Consider the following 17,289-nt stretch of genomic DNA (forward strand, 5'->3'; position numbering starts at 1 on the left):
AAAAACCTGACGCCGACTCTTCCTCCCCCTCTAACTACCGACCCATTTCACTTCTCCCTTACCTTGCAAAAGTTCTTGAAACCCATATCACCTCCACCTTGAGCACCCACATTGAGGCAAATCATTGCCTCTCCCCCTGTCAAGCTGGTTTCCGTCCCCTGCACTCTACAGAGAAGGTAGTCATCTCAGTCATGGACAAGTTGCGTGAAGGCATTGACACCAACCTTCCGCAAGCCTTGATTCTCCTAGACCTATCCGCCGCTTTTGACACGGTGGACCATTCCACCCTCCTCAACCGTGTCAGGGCGGCGGGCATAGAAGGCTTAGCCTTCTCTTCGCTGGAGTCCTTTCTCGCTGGGAGAACTCAAGCGGTCCGTTTGACTGGCTTCGCTGCGGCCTCTCGCAAGGTAGAGTGCGGGGTCCCCCAGGGCTCATCACTTTCCCCCCTTTTGTTCAACCTTTACATTTTTCCCCTCATTTTTATGTTACAGCAACTGGAGGTCACCGTGTTTAATTACGCGGATGACCTCCAGCTCATCTTTAACCTGTCTCACTCACCCTCATCTGCCCTGAACGTCCAGACTGTAATGACGTTCATTCAAGACTGGATGAACTGCAACCACCTCAAACTCAACCCGGACAAGACAGAGCTGGTCCTGACCGGAGGTGGTTGCAGTCCATGGTCCCCCTCCTTTTGGCCCCCTTCCCTTGGTGTCCCTCCACTTCCTGTGCCCAAAGTAAAAACCCTGGGAATCTATCTTAATCCTCAGCTCACTGTCCCCCCACAAGTCAGTTCCGTGGTTTCTTCCTGCTTCTTTTCCCTTAGAGTAATTAGGAAAGTTTCACGTTTTTTTCTCCCTCAGCCCTAAAAATAATCGTGTTGGCCATGGTACTGTCCCGTATAGACTATGGCAACATAGTCTATAATGGGGCCCCTGCATACGCAATCCATCGATTACAACTGGTGCAGAACCAGGCGGCCCGCCTGATCCACGGCCTACCTAAACATCACCGAGTCACTCCATTACTCAAAACTCTGCACTGGCTCCCTGTGAGAGAGCGCTCCCTGTTCAAACTTGGCTGTCTCACGTACCAGGCTAGATCGGGCACTGCTCCTGAATTCATCTGCTCTGCCATTAAGCCATATTGTCCAGGCAGAGAACTTCGCTCGGCTCATTTGGCCCTCCTTACCATCCCTCGCTATAAAAAGCAGAAGGCAGGCGGAGCGAGATTTGCAGTCCTGGCTCCAACTTTTTGGAACTCCCTTCCGGCTACCCTGTGCACCTCACCGTCTTACCCTCTGTTTCGGAAGGATCTTAAAACCTTCCTCTTCACGCAAGCCTACCTGACCTAATCTGTCTAGCTGCTGCCGCCCACTGTTCACCACTAGCGCCATGAAACCGCTGGGTAAACGAGCGCTGTACAAATGCTTTTAAATTCAAATTAAATTCAAATTCAAATTGAGGAAGAATCAAGACTATGCAGAATTCAATAGCAACCCTGCAGGATTTTGAGCAATGCTTCGGCCCCGCCTCAGCACTTATTATTTAACAAATCAAGGACTGAACATGGACTTGGGCATGTGCAGTTTACTAATGCATGACAAATTACATTACCAGCGCCACAACAATGCCCCTTTTACCTTATCTCCCCAATCTCGATTCTTATTCGATCTGTGAAAAGTCACCTGAAAGTCCACGAAGCAGCAAAATAAATGTCTGCCTTTTTTTTACGGACTTCATGGAACCATGAACCAACGTCGAGCAACGGTCACCAGATCCTATCCTTCTCCAATAACTGGCCTGGTCGTTGAAACCGAGCAATGTCTGCTCTGAGTACCACCAAGCACTACCAACTCATTGAGCAAATTATTCTTGAGTAATGTTAACAAATATACTTATCACTAACTGGGATATCTTATGATGAGAGGAAGAAAAATCTATTTGCACCCACATGCTCATGTCCTGGATGTTCCACGTTCTTTCTAAGATGGCGGATTTCAAAAGCATTAAAGTGCTGAAAACGGACTCATAGGCCTAGCACCTCCATCTTGAATCAATCTTCACCACAACATTATACCTGCCTTCTCACCCTTAGGCTCGGATTCTTTTGCTCTTGTATCATTTAGCTGATTTCTATTGAGTGGATTCTGCTTATCCTTGTATTATATGAGATTTTCAAAAGCCTGCAGGCTTCCTGTGCCTCACAGTGATATTCTGGATACCCAGCCCAATGATGTTTGGTATGGAATTGGCAGGGTTTGTTATAAGTACCTGATGGAATTTATCCCTTGAAGGTTTACTTCATAAAAATATTAACAAGTGCACCGACATTTCCAATACGGAAAACTATCGAGATTCTGTAACCTGGCATAAATGCTCGAAGAAAGACTATGCACTGGAGCATGATACAAAAACACATTCTTATTGCAGTCTACTTGCTCTCCTTGCACCAGGAGCACGTATTCTGATGACCGGCGCCCATCCCTTTATTGAAGAAGATGATGCCACCAAACACATTTGAAGAGGGTGATCGTAGTGCGACCAACCCCAATATGCAGTGGGGTTGGACCTCCGGTGGCAGGATGCTATTGTTGAGAATGAAAAACGAAAAACCACTATCATTTTCAAGTTAGTTGTGCAGTCTATAACTTGCACAACCGGGGGCGTATTACACATTATCACTGTTTGCGCCCTGCGCACCTTTCAAAAGGTGCGCCAGGCACGAACAGTGATGAAGTGCCCCATTATGGTGTATCACTGCCCGCAGGGCAGCCACAAACTCGTGCTGCCCCCAGGGCAGCGCATTCAGCTACTCCGTGTTTTCACAGTGCAAGAGGCACCCGCCTGAACTTTTGAAGGTGATTAGAGATCCCCTTGCAGGCGGGTGCAATCAGTGACAGCACCCTGAGGGGATGTCTGTGGGGTCCATGGGACCCCCTTTAACTTCTCCAGAGGGCTGCTCTCAGGGGCGCACTGACAGTGCGCCACCTTTTAAATGGCTCACGGTGAGTGCGCCGCCTGTGGGCTTCTTTAACTCTGCACCCTCGTTTGTAATGCGGCCCCCGGGGGAATGCAGGTCGGCAGACTAGTCTTCCCCCGGGGTGTTCGCGCGATGATACGGCAGGCAGGAAGTTAGGTTAGGGGGATAGGTCAGGGGTGGGAGGAGTTAGATAGGAGGCTATTTAGGGGGACAGGAGAGGAACAACTTCCTTTTCCTGTCCCCGGTGCCTCAGGGAAGAGTTAGAATTTGCCACCCACCCACCCTACATTGCAAAAGGGAAGTTGGGTGCGGTGTTGTTGTAGTTGCCATGTTGGGCAACATGCCAGTTTAGGACAGGATGGCACGTGAGGGGTATTTTTCCGGGAACTGGGAGGGGTGGGGAGTCCATGACGGGCAGAATCACCCTTACAGGGAGGGGGTTACAGGCGCAGGATGGGAGAGAGTGGTAGATGGGAGTGCGATGGATGGAAATGACCGAGGAGTCGGAAAGTGGAAAGGGGAAGTGAATGAGATGCAAAGAGGTTGTGGTGTGATTTGCGAATGGCTGGTGGAGCACGTGAGTGGATGACGGTTGAAAGGCAGGATGTTGGGGGGATTGTTAAGTTAATAATGTTATGTTTATTGTAAGTTGTCATGCCTGTCCTAATAAATGGCCTTTTACGCAAACTGATGCGTGGAGTGGTTATTGCGTGATATGGCATGGGCGAAGAGTCAAAGGAATTCCCTCATTTGCATAGGGCACACCACTATGCAAATAAGGGAACAATCTCTGAAGGTGGCGCTGGTGCTGTAAGTGAGCCAGGGTATTGGTATTATAGAAGGGGAAGCAAGCGTCTGCGTCCCCTTCTATGATGCCAAAGTCCCAGGGGGTACACAAAGCGGGCGCAAACACCCGTTGTGCGCCCGGAGCACCTGCTGTAATACCGCCCCAGGTATACAAACCATAACTCACACACCAAATGTAATGCTAATGTCCTCCCAGTATTTTTACCAATAAGTAAGAATGCGTAAACATATTCATAGTCTGCTTTTCACAGTGTTTTTTCATTTACAAATGTAATTGAATTATTATAGAACAATAAAGGAAGAAAGAACAAAAGGCAGGTATAGTGTGGTGTATTACACACTCTTGAGAAAAGAAAAAACATATTCAAACTCACAAAAGTAACTTCTTTTTGCTAAATTGCATGGAGCTAGTTTATTATATTGCTTGGAGTACCTGTCGAATTACTTTCAGACAACCTGTATAGGGAATAAACAGGGTGAACCACTGTCCTGTGGAAACATAGAGAACAAATTAAGAGCAGAAAACAGAATGAAAGAATCAGGGATAAGCAATACGTAAGGAGTAGGGCTGCAACTGTAGTTGAGCTGCAGTCATGAGGTGTTCCATTCGAAACGTTCATAGAAGTGTTGAGCTTTTTCAATCTGTGTAGGATTATGGGGATCTGGATTGTGAAGTGCGAATAGAGATTTTGTTATAGCGTTTCCTATTGATCAAAATAAGTTTCGTGGTAATTGTTAATAAAAGGCCACTGACTGAGTCTCATGTCTGAAGCACAGAGGTGGAGAATTTGTAACCACAGAGTGACTGTTACAAAATCTAGGTTGATATGATTTAAATGTCTTTGAGCTAACGAGAAACCCTTTCCCAAAATGGTCAGATAAGCTTACACCCAAAGAACATGTGTTCCAAGTCGCCAAATTTCTCATTAAAGTTCCACCAGTTCCCAGACTCCCTTAGATACAGTTTAGCGAGTTTGGCTGGGGTCCAATAGGTGTGGTGTAAGGAAAAAATCTGCCTTGTCTTGGCTTGTTTTGATGTATTTTCGCAAATCTCAGAATTGCTTCCTCTGGGAGAGGGTCTTTCTTTATGTTTTTAAAATTAATTTCTGATTTCTTTAAAGTAGCTAAGGAGATTTGATTTTATACATATTGACATTTTTGTAGATTTTCAACGCCATGTGGGCAAATGTACTCAACTTTTCAAGTAAGCTCAGAAGGTCTGGGCTTTTAATACTTCACAATTTTCATATCATATCTTGATTTTTACGAAATTATAGATCTGTGTTCGAAAAGAGTGGGCTGGTTGGAGTTTTGCATATGTAAGCCTAGGTCTGTCGCCTATACTTGGGGTTTCAATTAGCGAGATGCCTTCTTTTACCTAGTGAGGTTGTTGTCTAATTTATTTATTTTATTGCATTCATTTTGAATTAGGAATTTGGGGTCAAATGTATTAAGCTTTGTTGTGGTTGCAAATAGTCCGATTCAAAGATTTGAGACATTTGCAATTGCTAAATGGTATGAATGAAACCAAACTGCGGTTCAGAAACACGTTACTGAATCATATTTTGGGTTTGCAACCAAATGTTGATTTGGTTTTGGAATAGACCACCCTTCCCAATACCAAATTGGAATGTTATGTATTAATGTTTAGCGACAAAATTGCAGTAGAAAAATGTTAAAAGAAGGCAGTTGTCCATAGACCATTGTGTCTTCTTAAAAAAAGAAACTTTTCTTTTTAAATGCAGTCCTTTTCCCTTTAAGAGAAACAGGCTGCATTAAAAAAAAGATTGCTTTATTTAAAAGCAATCACAGACATGGTGATCTGCTGACCCAAGCCCCCCTTCGATGGTGCTTATTCCTAGAGGTTCACAACTTGCAACATACCTTATTATTCATGAGGTAGGTTGACTTGCAACCTACTAGGAATTGCTCATTAAAAACGAAATCCTTCATACATTAGGACATGCGATTTCCTAATTGTGATTTGTTAAATATTGCAATTTGGAAGTTGCAGTTACTAATCTTAATACATATAGCCCTTGGTTTTTCAGCTTCTTCTCAATTAAAAAAAAAAAAGGGCCTTTGCAGTATCAAGGGTGAAATCATATGTCTCATGATTTGGTTTACTGTAAGAGTGATAAGAATATGGTACGGATATGAAAGGTCTTTCTTAATGTAGCCCCATCTAGAGTAATCATTGTAGTTCTCCATGAACTAGTATGTACCTTGTCTACCATGGAAAGCAGTTTGGTAGCCATCCATCTTGCTTGTAGTCAGAGTGAAATATTATCCCCTTAGCCGCAGCCACGATTTCGCGGCAGTGCGGCGGTTCCGCGAAATGGGCGTGGCCGCGTCGGCCGTTGGATGTTCGCAGCACCAGTGAGGTAGTGCTCGCAACGGCCAACGGCCGACGGAAGCAGGGAAGGGGTTATATATCATATTCTCTGGGTTTTTTTTACAAGAGTGCTGGCTTTACCGCTTATACTGCTGGTGGGGAACAGGGTGCAAAAGGTTGACAAAGGAGCCACTGCTGACATCAAATTATTTTTTACGGAGTTCCTTGGAGGTGCAGTGTCGAGTAAAGGGGGTTGGTTGGAAGACTGGCAACCAACAAGCCTTGGCAGAAGTAAGGTCAGCAGAAAGTTATTTAGATGTCCGGAGGTCTGGGGGAACATGGTAGTCACCTGAAACTTTGCAGAGGTCAGCACTACATTTCCCACAATGAAGTAGAACATCTACTTTTGGGTGATCCCTCTGAGGGCCCAATGGCCATCGATTCTCCTGTTCAGGTAAATTGTTTGCAGGGTACTAGTGCCACTAGTCCAGGGGAGTCTGGAGTTGCCTTTGGCTCTCAAAAGGGTCCCTCTGTCTGGGGAAACCAACCTTTGGTCCAGGACGAGTTGCAGTCGTGCAGTTCCAGGAAGAATGCCACATGTGCAGAGTATCACATCTTTGGTTTGTGCAGCTGTTGTCCTAGACGCAGGTATGTTCTTGGGTACTTTGTCTGCAAGTCAGATCAGAGCTGAGGTTCTCTGGGGTAAACCTTACATTCTAGATGTAGGGGCATTAGGGGTGTGGGTGCAAGTGGGCAATGGGCTACTAGCCCCATCAGCTAATCTGACCCTCTAAAAAGTAACCTCCACCCACATCCCAGGGTGTGGGTCACTTTTTTGACCCAGAACCCTCTATTCTACCACTTTTTAAAAATGGCAGTAGACTTGCGTAGCTGTACAGACCAGGTACACCAACCTAGAGGTGTAGCTAGCCTTCAGGAGCTGTACACCTGAATATCTAATTGCATGTATATGTATGTATTGGTACTCTTTTATAGCGCATGTCTGTCACCCAACGGGTATCCTGGCGCTTTGACTAGAAAGAACCTGCTTCGCACCATGCTGACTTACAGGAACTAAAGTGATCCAACCCTAGGAAAGAGATGTGTTTTTAAATTTTTCTTAAAAGAATTGAAATCATTCATGCTTCTCAGTCCTAGCGGAAGAGCGTTCCATAGCCTGGCTGCCGTAAAGCTGAAAGATCGGCCGCCCAGCCGCGATCTCAGAATTTTAGGCACCACAGCAAGGTAAGCAGAAGCCGAACGAAGGGATCTGGACGGAGTGTACCAATGGAACATATTCTGTAGTGGCACTGGGCCTTGTCCATGAAGGGCCCTGAATACAATACATAACGATTTAAAATCAATCCCCTGAAGGACCGGTAACCAGTGAAGGTCCTGAGATGAGGAGTCAAGGCGGCGACGAGCATGCGCTAATTTGGCTGCAAGCCATTGTCCCGCATGCCCAGGTGCAAATGTGCCTGTGGGCAGGAAGAAGGCTATTTCCTCCTTTGGGAGGCAGCTTGTTTGCATATCACAGGTGGTGCAGCCTTTTAAGCTCTCCACCGTGATGTGTCACTTCACTAGCCATCCTGTCAGGGAGGGAGATGTGACTTCCACCTGTCCAGGTCATTGTTTCTTACTCCTGGGAGAGATTACACCTCCTTGAGGGGGTCATATTTCTGTCATGGTGGTGGTCTTCAAGAGGGTGGTAATGCAGTCACAATTTGGGCCCCAGGGGACCCTTCCACTTTGTGACTGTCTCTAAAAATATTTTCTGGCCCCTAGTGTGCTTACTTCAATGTTACTTCGCTGTACTCAGATTGTGGAAAATCCAAGCTGCACACAGAACAAGTAAAGCAATGAGTTGCACCCTTTCAGCATGAAAGTTCTGCGGCCATAGTTTATTTATTTATTTTATTTTTATTTAAAAGGTTTCAAATAGCGCTGCTGGACCCAAGGGTATCAGAGCGCTTTACAAGGTAGGTAAACATATTAAGATACAATTAACAATGTGCAGAAAATTCACAAGAGATAAAACACTGCAATAAATGAGTGAAGGGGGCAAAGAAACAGAGAGATAATTAAGGGGATGATGAATGTTGAAATTAAAGAGAGAGAAGGGGGTGTAGGGAAGGGGAGTGAGAATATGAAAAGAGGGAGGGGGTGGGCAGGTGAGTGAGCAAGAGAAGAGAAAGAGTGAAGAGGGTCAGAATCAGAAACATTAGGTACCCCAATATTTGTTGAGGAGAAGTACTTTGAGTCTTTTTTTGAAGAGAGGGTAAGAGGGGTTGCAGCCAAGATAATTGAGGAGAGAGTTCCAAATCGTAGGAGCATTACCCGAGAATGCACATGATTGGGTCTTTTTGCATTTTAGTCTAGGAGGGATCAAGACAAAGGAGTTAGTGCTCCTCAGGGACCTGGAGCACCCTGCTTTATGTAGTTTGACTGAAAGGTAAGAGGGGGTTTTTGGTGAAGAGCTTTATGCGTGATACAAGCAATCTTGTAGGTGGATCATCCTTCTATTGGGAGCCAATTGAGATTTTTGAGGACGGGAGAGATGTGGTCAAATCTTTTCAGTCAGAAATAAGTCTGGCAGCTAGGTTGACAACAGATTTAATCGGTGCAAGATGAATTTTAGGGGTGCCAGTCCGTGTTGCGTTACCATAGTCAATCCTGGAAAAGACAAGAGATTGGACAACGATTTTGAAATCGTCAGCTGGAATAAAAGGTTTAATTTTTTTGAGGTGGTGAAGGGTGAAAAGAGCACTTTTGGCTGCCTTTTTAATGTGGGGGATGAGATTAAGATTCTGATCAATGCTGATGCCTAGGGATTTGACAGAATTAGCGGCGGAGAGGGAGCAATTAAGTGCTTTGATATCATTAATCCAGAGTTGAATGGGAAGGGAATTGTTTTTGGGAGTGAAAAGGATGATTTCAGTTTTTTTAGCATTCAGTTTGAGATGATTAAGATGGAACCAGGCTTAGACTCTACACAGGGTATCATTGAGATGAAGGATGTCATTGTGGGATTTGATCTTGTAGTATAGTTGAGTATTGTCGGCATAGAGGTGGTAACTGATTTTAGCTTGTTTGAGAATGAGGGTGAGTGGTTACATGAAAAGATTGAATAAGGTTGGGGAGAGGATAGACCCTTGAGGGACACCGAGTGAGACTGGTTGAGGTTTAGAGAGGTAATGACTGAGCTTAATTTGTTGTGATCTATTTTGAAGGAACGAAGAGAACCATTTGAGTACAGTTCCTTCAAAACCAAAGCAATCTTTGAGAGTGTTAAGAAAGGTGGGATGGTGGACAGTGTCAAATGCAGCCGAGAGGTCAAGAAGGATTAGTAGTGAGGATTCACCTTTGTCTAAAGAGCGATGAATGTCATCAGTAATGTTGAGCATAGCAGTTTTGGTACTGCATCCCTTTCTAAAACCGGATTGGAAAATGCCAAGAAGATTGAAGGATACAATATGGTTATCTAATTGAGACAGGACACATTTTTCAAGGGCTTTAGAGATAGGGCGAAGATTGTTAAGGTCATTAGCGTCAGCAGGAGTGTTTTTAAGAATGGGGGAGATTTGACCTAGCTGAAGGGAGGCAGGAACACAGCCAGTGGAAAAAGAGGAGTTGATGATATCGGTCCGAATTGGGGCAATGATGTATTTGAGTTCTTGAACCAAATGGGCGGGAAGAGGATCTTTGGAGTGAGAGGATGGTTTGAGTTTAGAAATGATGTTGATGATAGTGGTTTCTGATACTGGACTAAATTCACTCCATGAGGCATTGTTTTTAGCAAGGTGACAGGTAGGGGAGGAGGCAAGATGGGGTGAACAGGGAGGGGTTGAGAGAGATCGAGATGTGGGGGAAAAGAGGACAAAGGTGGGTTAGGGATGTTGGGAAGGAGGGGAGGTTGGAGAGAGAGAGGGGGAAGAGAAGGATAGTTCGATCTTGTTGACTTTATTCGTAAAGAAGCTGGCAATTTCTTCGCATCTTTCCACATAGGCTACTAATTTAGGAGGGCCAGAGGAAGTTTGTTTTTTAACAATTTTAAAGAGTTCTCTGGGGCGGTTTCTAGTCTGATCAAGTTGTGACCGGAGAAAGGAGGCCTTTTCGTTGAAGATATGTTTTTTGTATTGGGCTCTGGCATTTCTAAGGAGAGCCAGGTTATCATATGTGGGATGACTCCTCCAAGCACGTTCTGATTTTTTGAGGGCCCGTCTTTCATTATTGAGATCGGAATTAAACCAGGACTTGGGCGGGATGTTTTTTTGTTTTTTGAGTTTTATTAGGGAAATTAGGTCGAGGGCTTCAAGAATAGAATTATTGTAATGATCGGTTAGGTCGTTGGTGCTGTGAGAGGGAGGGGGGAGAAGTAAGCGAGTTTTAATTGTGGATTCCAATTTGCCAGGTGAAATAAGGTGAAGGTTGCGGGTAGGTTTCATAGGTAAGGTGTTGGTAGGGCGAGTAATGGAGCTATTCAAGGTGAAGAGGATAAGGTGGTGATCAGACCAGTCTACAGGAAGGATATTAGAGAGAGAGGCCAGATCCTTGCTCGTCAAAATAGCATAGAGGGTGGCACCTTTGGTGTGAGTAGGGGAATGGCAGAGTTGGGTCAGGTCAGTGATGTCCAAGGCGTCTTTAAGTAGGATGACAGCAGGGTCATCCTTTTTGTTCCAGTGGATGTTGTAATCACCAAGGAAGAGATTCTTGGAGTGGGAGAGCGATGCTTGAATAATAAGGTCAGACATCTCTTCAGTAAAGGAGAGACAATTTCCAGGGGGGTGGTAAATAGTGTGCAGCCGAATGGAGGAAAAGCCAGGAATAGTGAGATCGGCACAAAGGTATTCAAAGGATGAAGGGTCTTGGAGGTGGATAAGTGAGATGTCAAGTTCATCTTTAAAGATTAGGGCAAGGCCTCCTCCTATTTGATTGATTCTATCTTTCTTAATGATAGAATAGCCTGGGGGAATGAGCAAGTTGAGCATAGGAGTGAAGTGGGCGTTGAGCCAAGTTTCAGTTAGGAATGCGATGTCTATGTTTTCACTGAGAATAGTTTCCGCAATCTCAGTTGCGTGGCAGGAGGCGGATCTGCAGTTTATTAACATGCAACAGAGGGGAGTGGGGTCGGGTAATTGGGTGGGGGACAGGGGGGATAGGTCTAAGATGTTGGGGGGGTCTAGGTGATATTGGATGAGAGGGAGTCTGCTAGTTCCTAAGAGAACTGGGATAGTAGACTGACAGATAGGGGGATAGTGGACGAGGGTGATGAGGGAGAGACAGGGGACTTCATAGAAAAGTTAGCTCTCAAGGTTATAGGGGAAGTATCAAGTTGTGGAGGGGAGGTCGTGTTGGCATTGCAAGGTGGGATGATGAAGGTAGGTGCAGCGTGATTGGATCAGGTAGTGTAGTTTCAAGGGAGGGGAGGAGTGTTGGTGTTGGTAATAACGCTTGGTGGGCTGTTTGTGGGTGGATTGAGATGAGTGTTGATGTGCGACGATAAGGTGTATTGTGAGGCGATCGATGTGTGGGCCTGCCCTGAGGAGTGGGCTTTTACAGGTAGTGAGATATCACTTCTGAGTGAGGAGAGTTCTATCACGAGGGATGAAAGGAGAGGTTCAACCTTAAGGAGTGATTGAATGAGAATTGAGGAGTGAAGTGGATCAGTAGTTTTTAGGAAGTTGGTAGAGTTAGAGTAATCTAGGGGGGATAGTATGGGGAGGAAAGGGGAGGAAAACCTGGAGGAGGGAGGAGGGGGGAATTATAATGTGGGGGAGGATCATTTTTGAGGAGAGGGGGTATACAGGAGGGAGACGTGGGAATGGCATTCGTTTTAGTCTGACAGATAGGTGAATGAAACGGAGAGACAGTAAGGGTTGGCGTACCAGGTACATTGTGGGCTGTTAGAGAGCACAAGGGAGTGTGAGAAAGGGGTATCGGTGGAGGATATGAGGCAGTTGTTGAGGGGGTGTGGTGGACGATTAAGCGAGGGGGAGAGGATGATATGCATCGGAGGGTAAAGTGATATGGGAGTCAGAGGGAGGGAGGTGAATAAAAGAGAGAGAATTATTGGATTGGGGGATGTAAGGGGGTAAGTGGGGGTGGATGGAGGCATTGCTGAGGAGTTATATAGGGTGGAGGATGAGGGAGGATTGTTCAAGAGGTGATCAAAAGGAGAGGAGCGTGCAGCCGGGCATGGAGAATTCGGAGTTAAAGAGGAATCCAGGGTAGGCATGCGGCTAGTAGGGGAATTAGGCAGTTTAGGGGAATCACGAGGGGGGGGGGGGTGGGATAGTCATTGGTGGAGGAGGATGGAAGGGAGACATGTACATTAGGGGACTGGGAGAGAACGGTGTTGTAACAGGTTATAATGTTAAGAGCGAGGGGGGTAAGTAGAGATTGAGAATAATCAAATTGATTGGGGGAAGAAGAGTGGGGAAAAATGAGAGGGGATAGTGTTGGAAGGAGGTGAAGGGAATCAGTATTTGTAATAGTGATGGAGGCAGGGGAGGTTAATTGCGGTTGGGAAAGGGCCACAGTGGGTGTAAGAGAGGAGGAAGGTAAATCAGGGAGAAGAGATAGGGGGGGTAGGAGACACGATGGGTGATGAAGGAGGTGAGAGTTGGGTAAATCCAAGGGAACAGACAAGGGGGCCGGGGACAAGATGGGAAGAGGTGGGTCTAGGGGTAGAGGGGGTGAGAGGGAAGGGTTCAAGGATTGTGTGAGAGATTGGGATAGAGTGCTAAAGTGATATTCAAAGATGTGGAGGTGGTTTTCAGACGCTTGGATAAGGATGTTTCCAGATTTGAAAATGGAGATATCTATTTCACCCAGAAAGGAAGGGGAGGGAGTGGTGGAGAGTTTCAGACCGTATGGGATATTGCGGGAGTTAGTGATAGGGTGGTGTCGAAGGAATAGGCTTTTCCATTTAGATGGGCGTTTTGTGAAGAAGATGTAGTTGGTGATAATGGAGGAGTTAAAGCTATTATGGTGATCAGCAAATAAGGTTTCTGGGTGGAGATAGAGAAGTTTGTGCTTGAAGTTTTTCTTACCGTGTTTGGAGAGATGGGAGGGGTAGAGGATTGACCAAGAGTTACGGCCGAGTTCCGAGATGGGTGATGCAGAGATAGAGGTGGGAAGAGTGAGGGGAGGCTTGATTAGGAGTATAGAGAAAGAAAGAAGAAGCATACAGGTTCGACCGCACAAATCCAAACAACAAGAATATAGAAAGCGGAAATGGGGGAAGAGGGAGTCAGGTAGTGTATAACCAAAGCAGACTCAAACAGTGAGAGGTGTGGGAGAAGCCAAACAGGATGACTTTGTGTGGGGGGGCAGCATATTCAAGTAAAATATACAGCACAATATAAAAACGGACAGCCAAAAAGAGTAAAAGGAGGAGTTAGGAAAAGGGGCAGTGGAGTTACGTTTAGCCAAAGCAAATAACAACAATAAAAGGGACACATCATAAAGTACATTCAAAGAATTAAAATTAAAAATGAGAGGATGTAAAACAAATTAATAATGAGAAAGGTGTGAAGACGGCGCAATGTAGTATATATACATAAAAGCAAACAACATGAAATAAAAAGGGGAGGCATGTAAATTTAGACCACAGAGAAAATCAAATTAACAAAATGTGTAGGGCATGACTAAGGAGATGGGGAGTAGGATTAATTACAATAATAAGAACTGGGGCGAGCCATACAAAAGGACAACATAAAGGGGGATAATATTGGCAATAAACAATAAACAATAAAACAACAAATCAAAACGAAAATTAATAAAGTGCACGAAATAACGTAATACAGTGTTGGTATAGGTCGATGGTCAGGTAAAAATGCAAATAATTCACAATCATTTAGCCTGTTGCTGTAAGGAAGGGTCACCACTCCAAGGCTCTGGAATGAGAATGTAGAGGTGCTGCTATGGCTGAGAGCAAGAGACTTGTACCACTAAATAATACACAGCTGTATGCATACATGTCCCTGCCAAAAGACCTAATTCGGGCTGTCTCCCTCTTGAAAATTGCCTCTGCTTCATAAGGTGGTTATTTATTTATTTGAAGAAAATTTAAATTGTACGAATTGCTTGGGGGTCTCCGGCTTCCAGTAGTGATTCAGTAGGGGTACTCAAGAGTCAAAAGTTTGGGAACCACTGGTGTATGGAGCTAAAGACCACCAGAGCTATAATGCACACCATGAGAAGAGGGATCGCTGGAGCGGTATTTGGAGCGAAGCTTGGCATTTCAATGCGAAATAGAGAATCATATGGTGGGGCGGGAAATTTTGATGCATTAATAGAAAGTTAAAGGTATTATCTTGTAGCAGTTCAGGAAGCGTGACTTACCTTATCTTCTATTGGTAGTGAGCTCCATTCCAAGATGGCCTCCATCAGAGTGCACAGGGGCATGTCCTTTTTCAGTTTCACCTATGTGACCAGTTTAGCTTTCAGGGTAGGGGGCAGAGTCATCTAGTCAGAAAGATGAGTACAAAATGGAGGTCAAACCTTCCAACAAAATAGGAGCCCTTGGTCTAGGCCCTCTGCACAGGCCCAATTCTACTACACAGGAACCTCCACCATTTGAAACCCAAGCTGCCCCAGCGGTGACCAGAACCAGCACACGTAAGCTGGACTGAGTCGTGTCAGCTGGCAGCAAGCGATGCCTCCGCTCAGGATGTGCAGCACCAGCCCATCTCCCCACAGACACAAGAAGCCAGCACAAACGGGACCTCTGGCGGGTCGAGAGGGGGCAGGGCAAAGCCCGATGCCGTTAGTGATACATTTTGGAAAAGACTGTCGCAAATATATTACTAAATCATGGTGTGGAAGCACACTCTTGTTTAAAGACAACACTCTTTCCACTGAAATTACCACTACATTTTCACAGTTATTTACTGATAAAACTATATTGCACATGTTAGAACTGGAATTTTTGGCGTGGTTTTCCCCCTACGTTTTTGCCTTCAGACCTCCTATTTTGCTGACTTCATTGTTGCTTGCTTTAGAACTGCTAACCAGTCCTAAAGTGCTTGTGCTGTCTGCTTAAAACATGATAGAATTGGTTTATAACCAACTGGTATATTTAATTTACTTGTAAGTTCCTAGTAAAGAGGCACTCCCTTTGCAGAGCGCCTTTGAATTAAATGCTACTAGTGGACCTGTAGCACTGATTGTGCCACCCACTTAAGTAGCACTTTAAACATGTCCCATGTCTGCCATTGCAGCCTGTGTGCAGTTTTATACTACTTTTTCGACCTGGCCAAATAAACCTTTTGCCAGGCCCAAACCTTCTTTTTTAACTAGGTGTAGCTGATCAGTGTATATTCCTCCTAGGCAGCCACACACAATAGATAAATTAGGTGTGCCTTAATGGGCCACCACTGGCAGGATGGAAGGGTGGAGCTCAGCACAGCCCTACTTATACTTGAACAGGCTGTATCCTGCCAGCATCCAAAGTAAGGGTGGGCAGCGTTTGTCAAAAACTCTGCTTACGTTGAGGAACGGGGTTTGCCGGCACCCACCACTACTGTCAACCTCCACAAATTCCTGGTACTGCCCTCGGACCTGCCCGACCAGCACTAGAACCATGATATTTGTCTCCAGGCCTTAATACTCCTAGAGAAAAAAACTAAAAGCTGTGGGTCGGTAGCAGTATGAGGAGTTGGGGTGAGGCGACAGCCAGATTGGGCTTTGGACATTGCTTTCCTCCGCCTTCCGACCAGGAAACTCGTGGCCTAACATGTGCTCTGCATTCGTGTACTAAAGTGACCACCGCGGCCGGGCCACTTAGCGCCAGGGTATCCAGTGCCCGGCCATGCACAGAGGCACAGAGGACGAGATGCAGATAGGGTGACTGTAAATATGTGTAGTAAGGATTTACAATGTTGTCGCCGAGCAGCTGTCATATCGCAATTGAAACAGCACGTGGTTAACAGCTGCCTGGAATATCTGTGGCAAATATTCCATATGTTTGATCTTGTACGTTGAGGTTCCTTTGTGCAACCGTGCACTCAAGAACAGTATAACCAATGCATCTGATACACTTTGATGCGATGCAGGACACAATATTATAAATAGGAGATATGGCGGGTGAAGTGCTTTACTCACCGTGATGTGCTTGTTCCTTCTTTTTAATGTCAGCGGTAGAAGGAACCAGGCCAACCGGAGTGCATCTTCGTGCACACTGGGTGAGTCTGTGCTGAACCTGTAATCCTCCCAGTCCCAGGCAGCCGCGCTCCCCCTGCATCAGGCCGCTGGAAGCACAAAGCAACACAAAGCCCAACTGCAAATTATAAACACGAGGCTGCACCAAAAAAGATAGCTAAGACAGCAAGGGAGCTCAGTCCAAAGTTCTTTATGAGGCTGAACTTCAGCACTGAAGGTGGGTCTGTGGACGGGGTGCTGTGAGTTCATTACCATGCTGCACTTGTCTGTCGGGATCTGTGTAGTGCAGAGCCAGCTGCATGGCGGTGGCTGACAACAAGCAGGCCAGCAGAGCCCAGTTATAGGGCACAGCCTATTGAAGTGCACTCTATGAACCCTGGGCAGCCGGCACCGGGTACACAATCAAACGGAGGACAGCTGGGGATAGAACGCCTCACGCTTCCATCAGCCTCTCTTTTAACTCCCGCTTCTTCATGTGAGGCCTCAGCTGAAATTTGCGAGCTCACCGAACCTGTCCCAAAGACCTGGGACTGTTCTGCTTCTACTTTCCCCCTTCCCCTCCCCTTCCAGCCATCAGCTCTGGGGTTGAATAACAGCCGCTGCTTTGCATGCTCAGTGGTCTGCACTGTATTTTTGTAATTTATAAACCAGACAGAAGCATGCGTGCATGATGCCTATGTGAAAATTGATTTTAAATTTTACCCAAAACTCACCAATGCTAGGGTCTGCAATCCCAGCTTGTCTATTTAAAGCAGGGGTGGGCTAGTGGAGCAACTCCACCAGCTCACGTAACTCTGTGGAATTCCATGAAGTTTTTAATCAACTCCACAGAATTCTACGAAGTGCAACTCCATGAGCTCCACCCACCCATAATCCAAAATACCCTCCGTAGTTAGTCTGAATCCAGGACAGAGAAGACAGGATACCTATGGACTGCGAAGAGAAACCTCTAGAAGCTTCTCCCACTTCAAAGGAAGGCCTAGGTATACATATTGGGACAC

The sequence above is a fragment of the Lissotriton vulgaris genome, chromosome 3_1 (genome assembly GCF_964263255.1).
Source record: "Lissotriton vulgaris chromosome 3_1, aLisVul1.2, whole genome shotgun sequence".
Classification (NCBI taxonomy): domain Eukaryota; kingdom Metazoa; phylum Chordata; class Amphibia; order Caudata; family Salamandridae; genus Lissotriton; species Lissotriton vulgaris.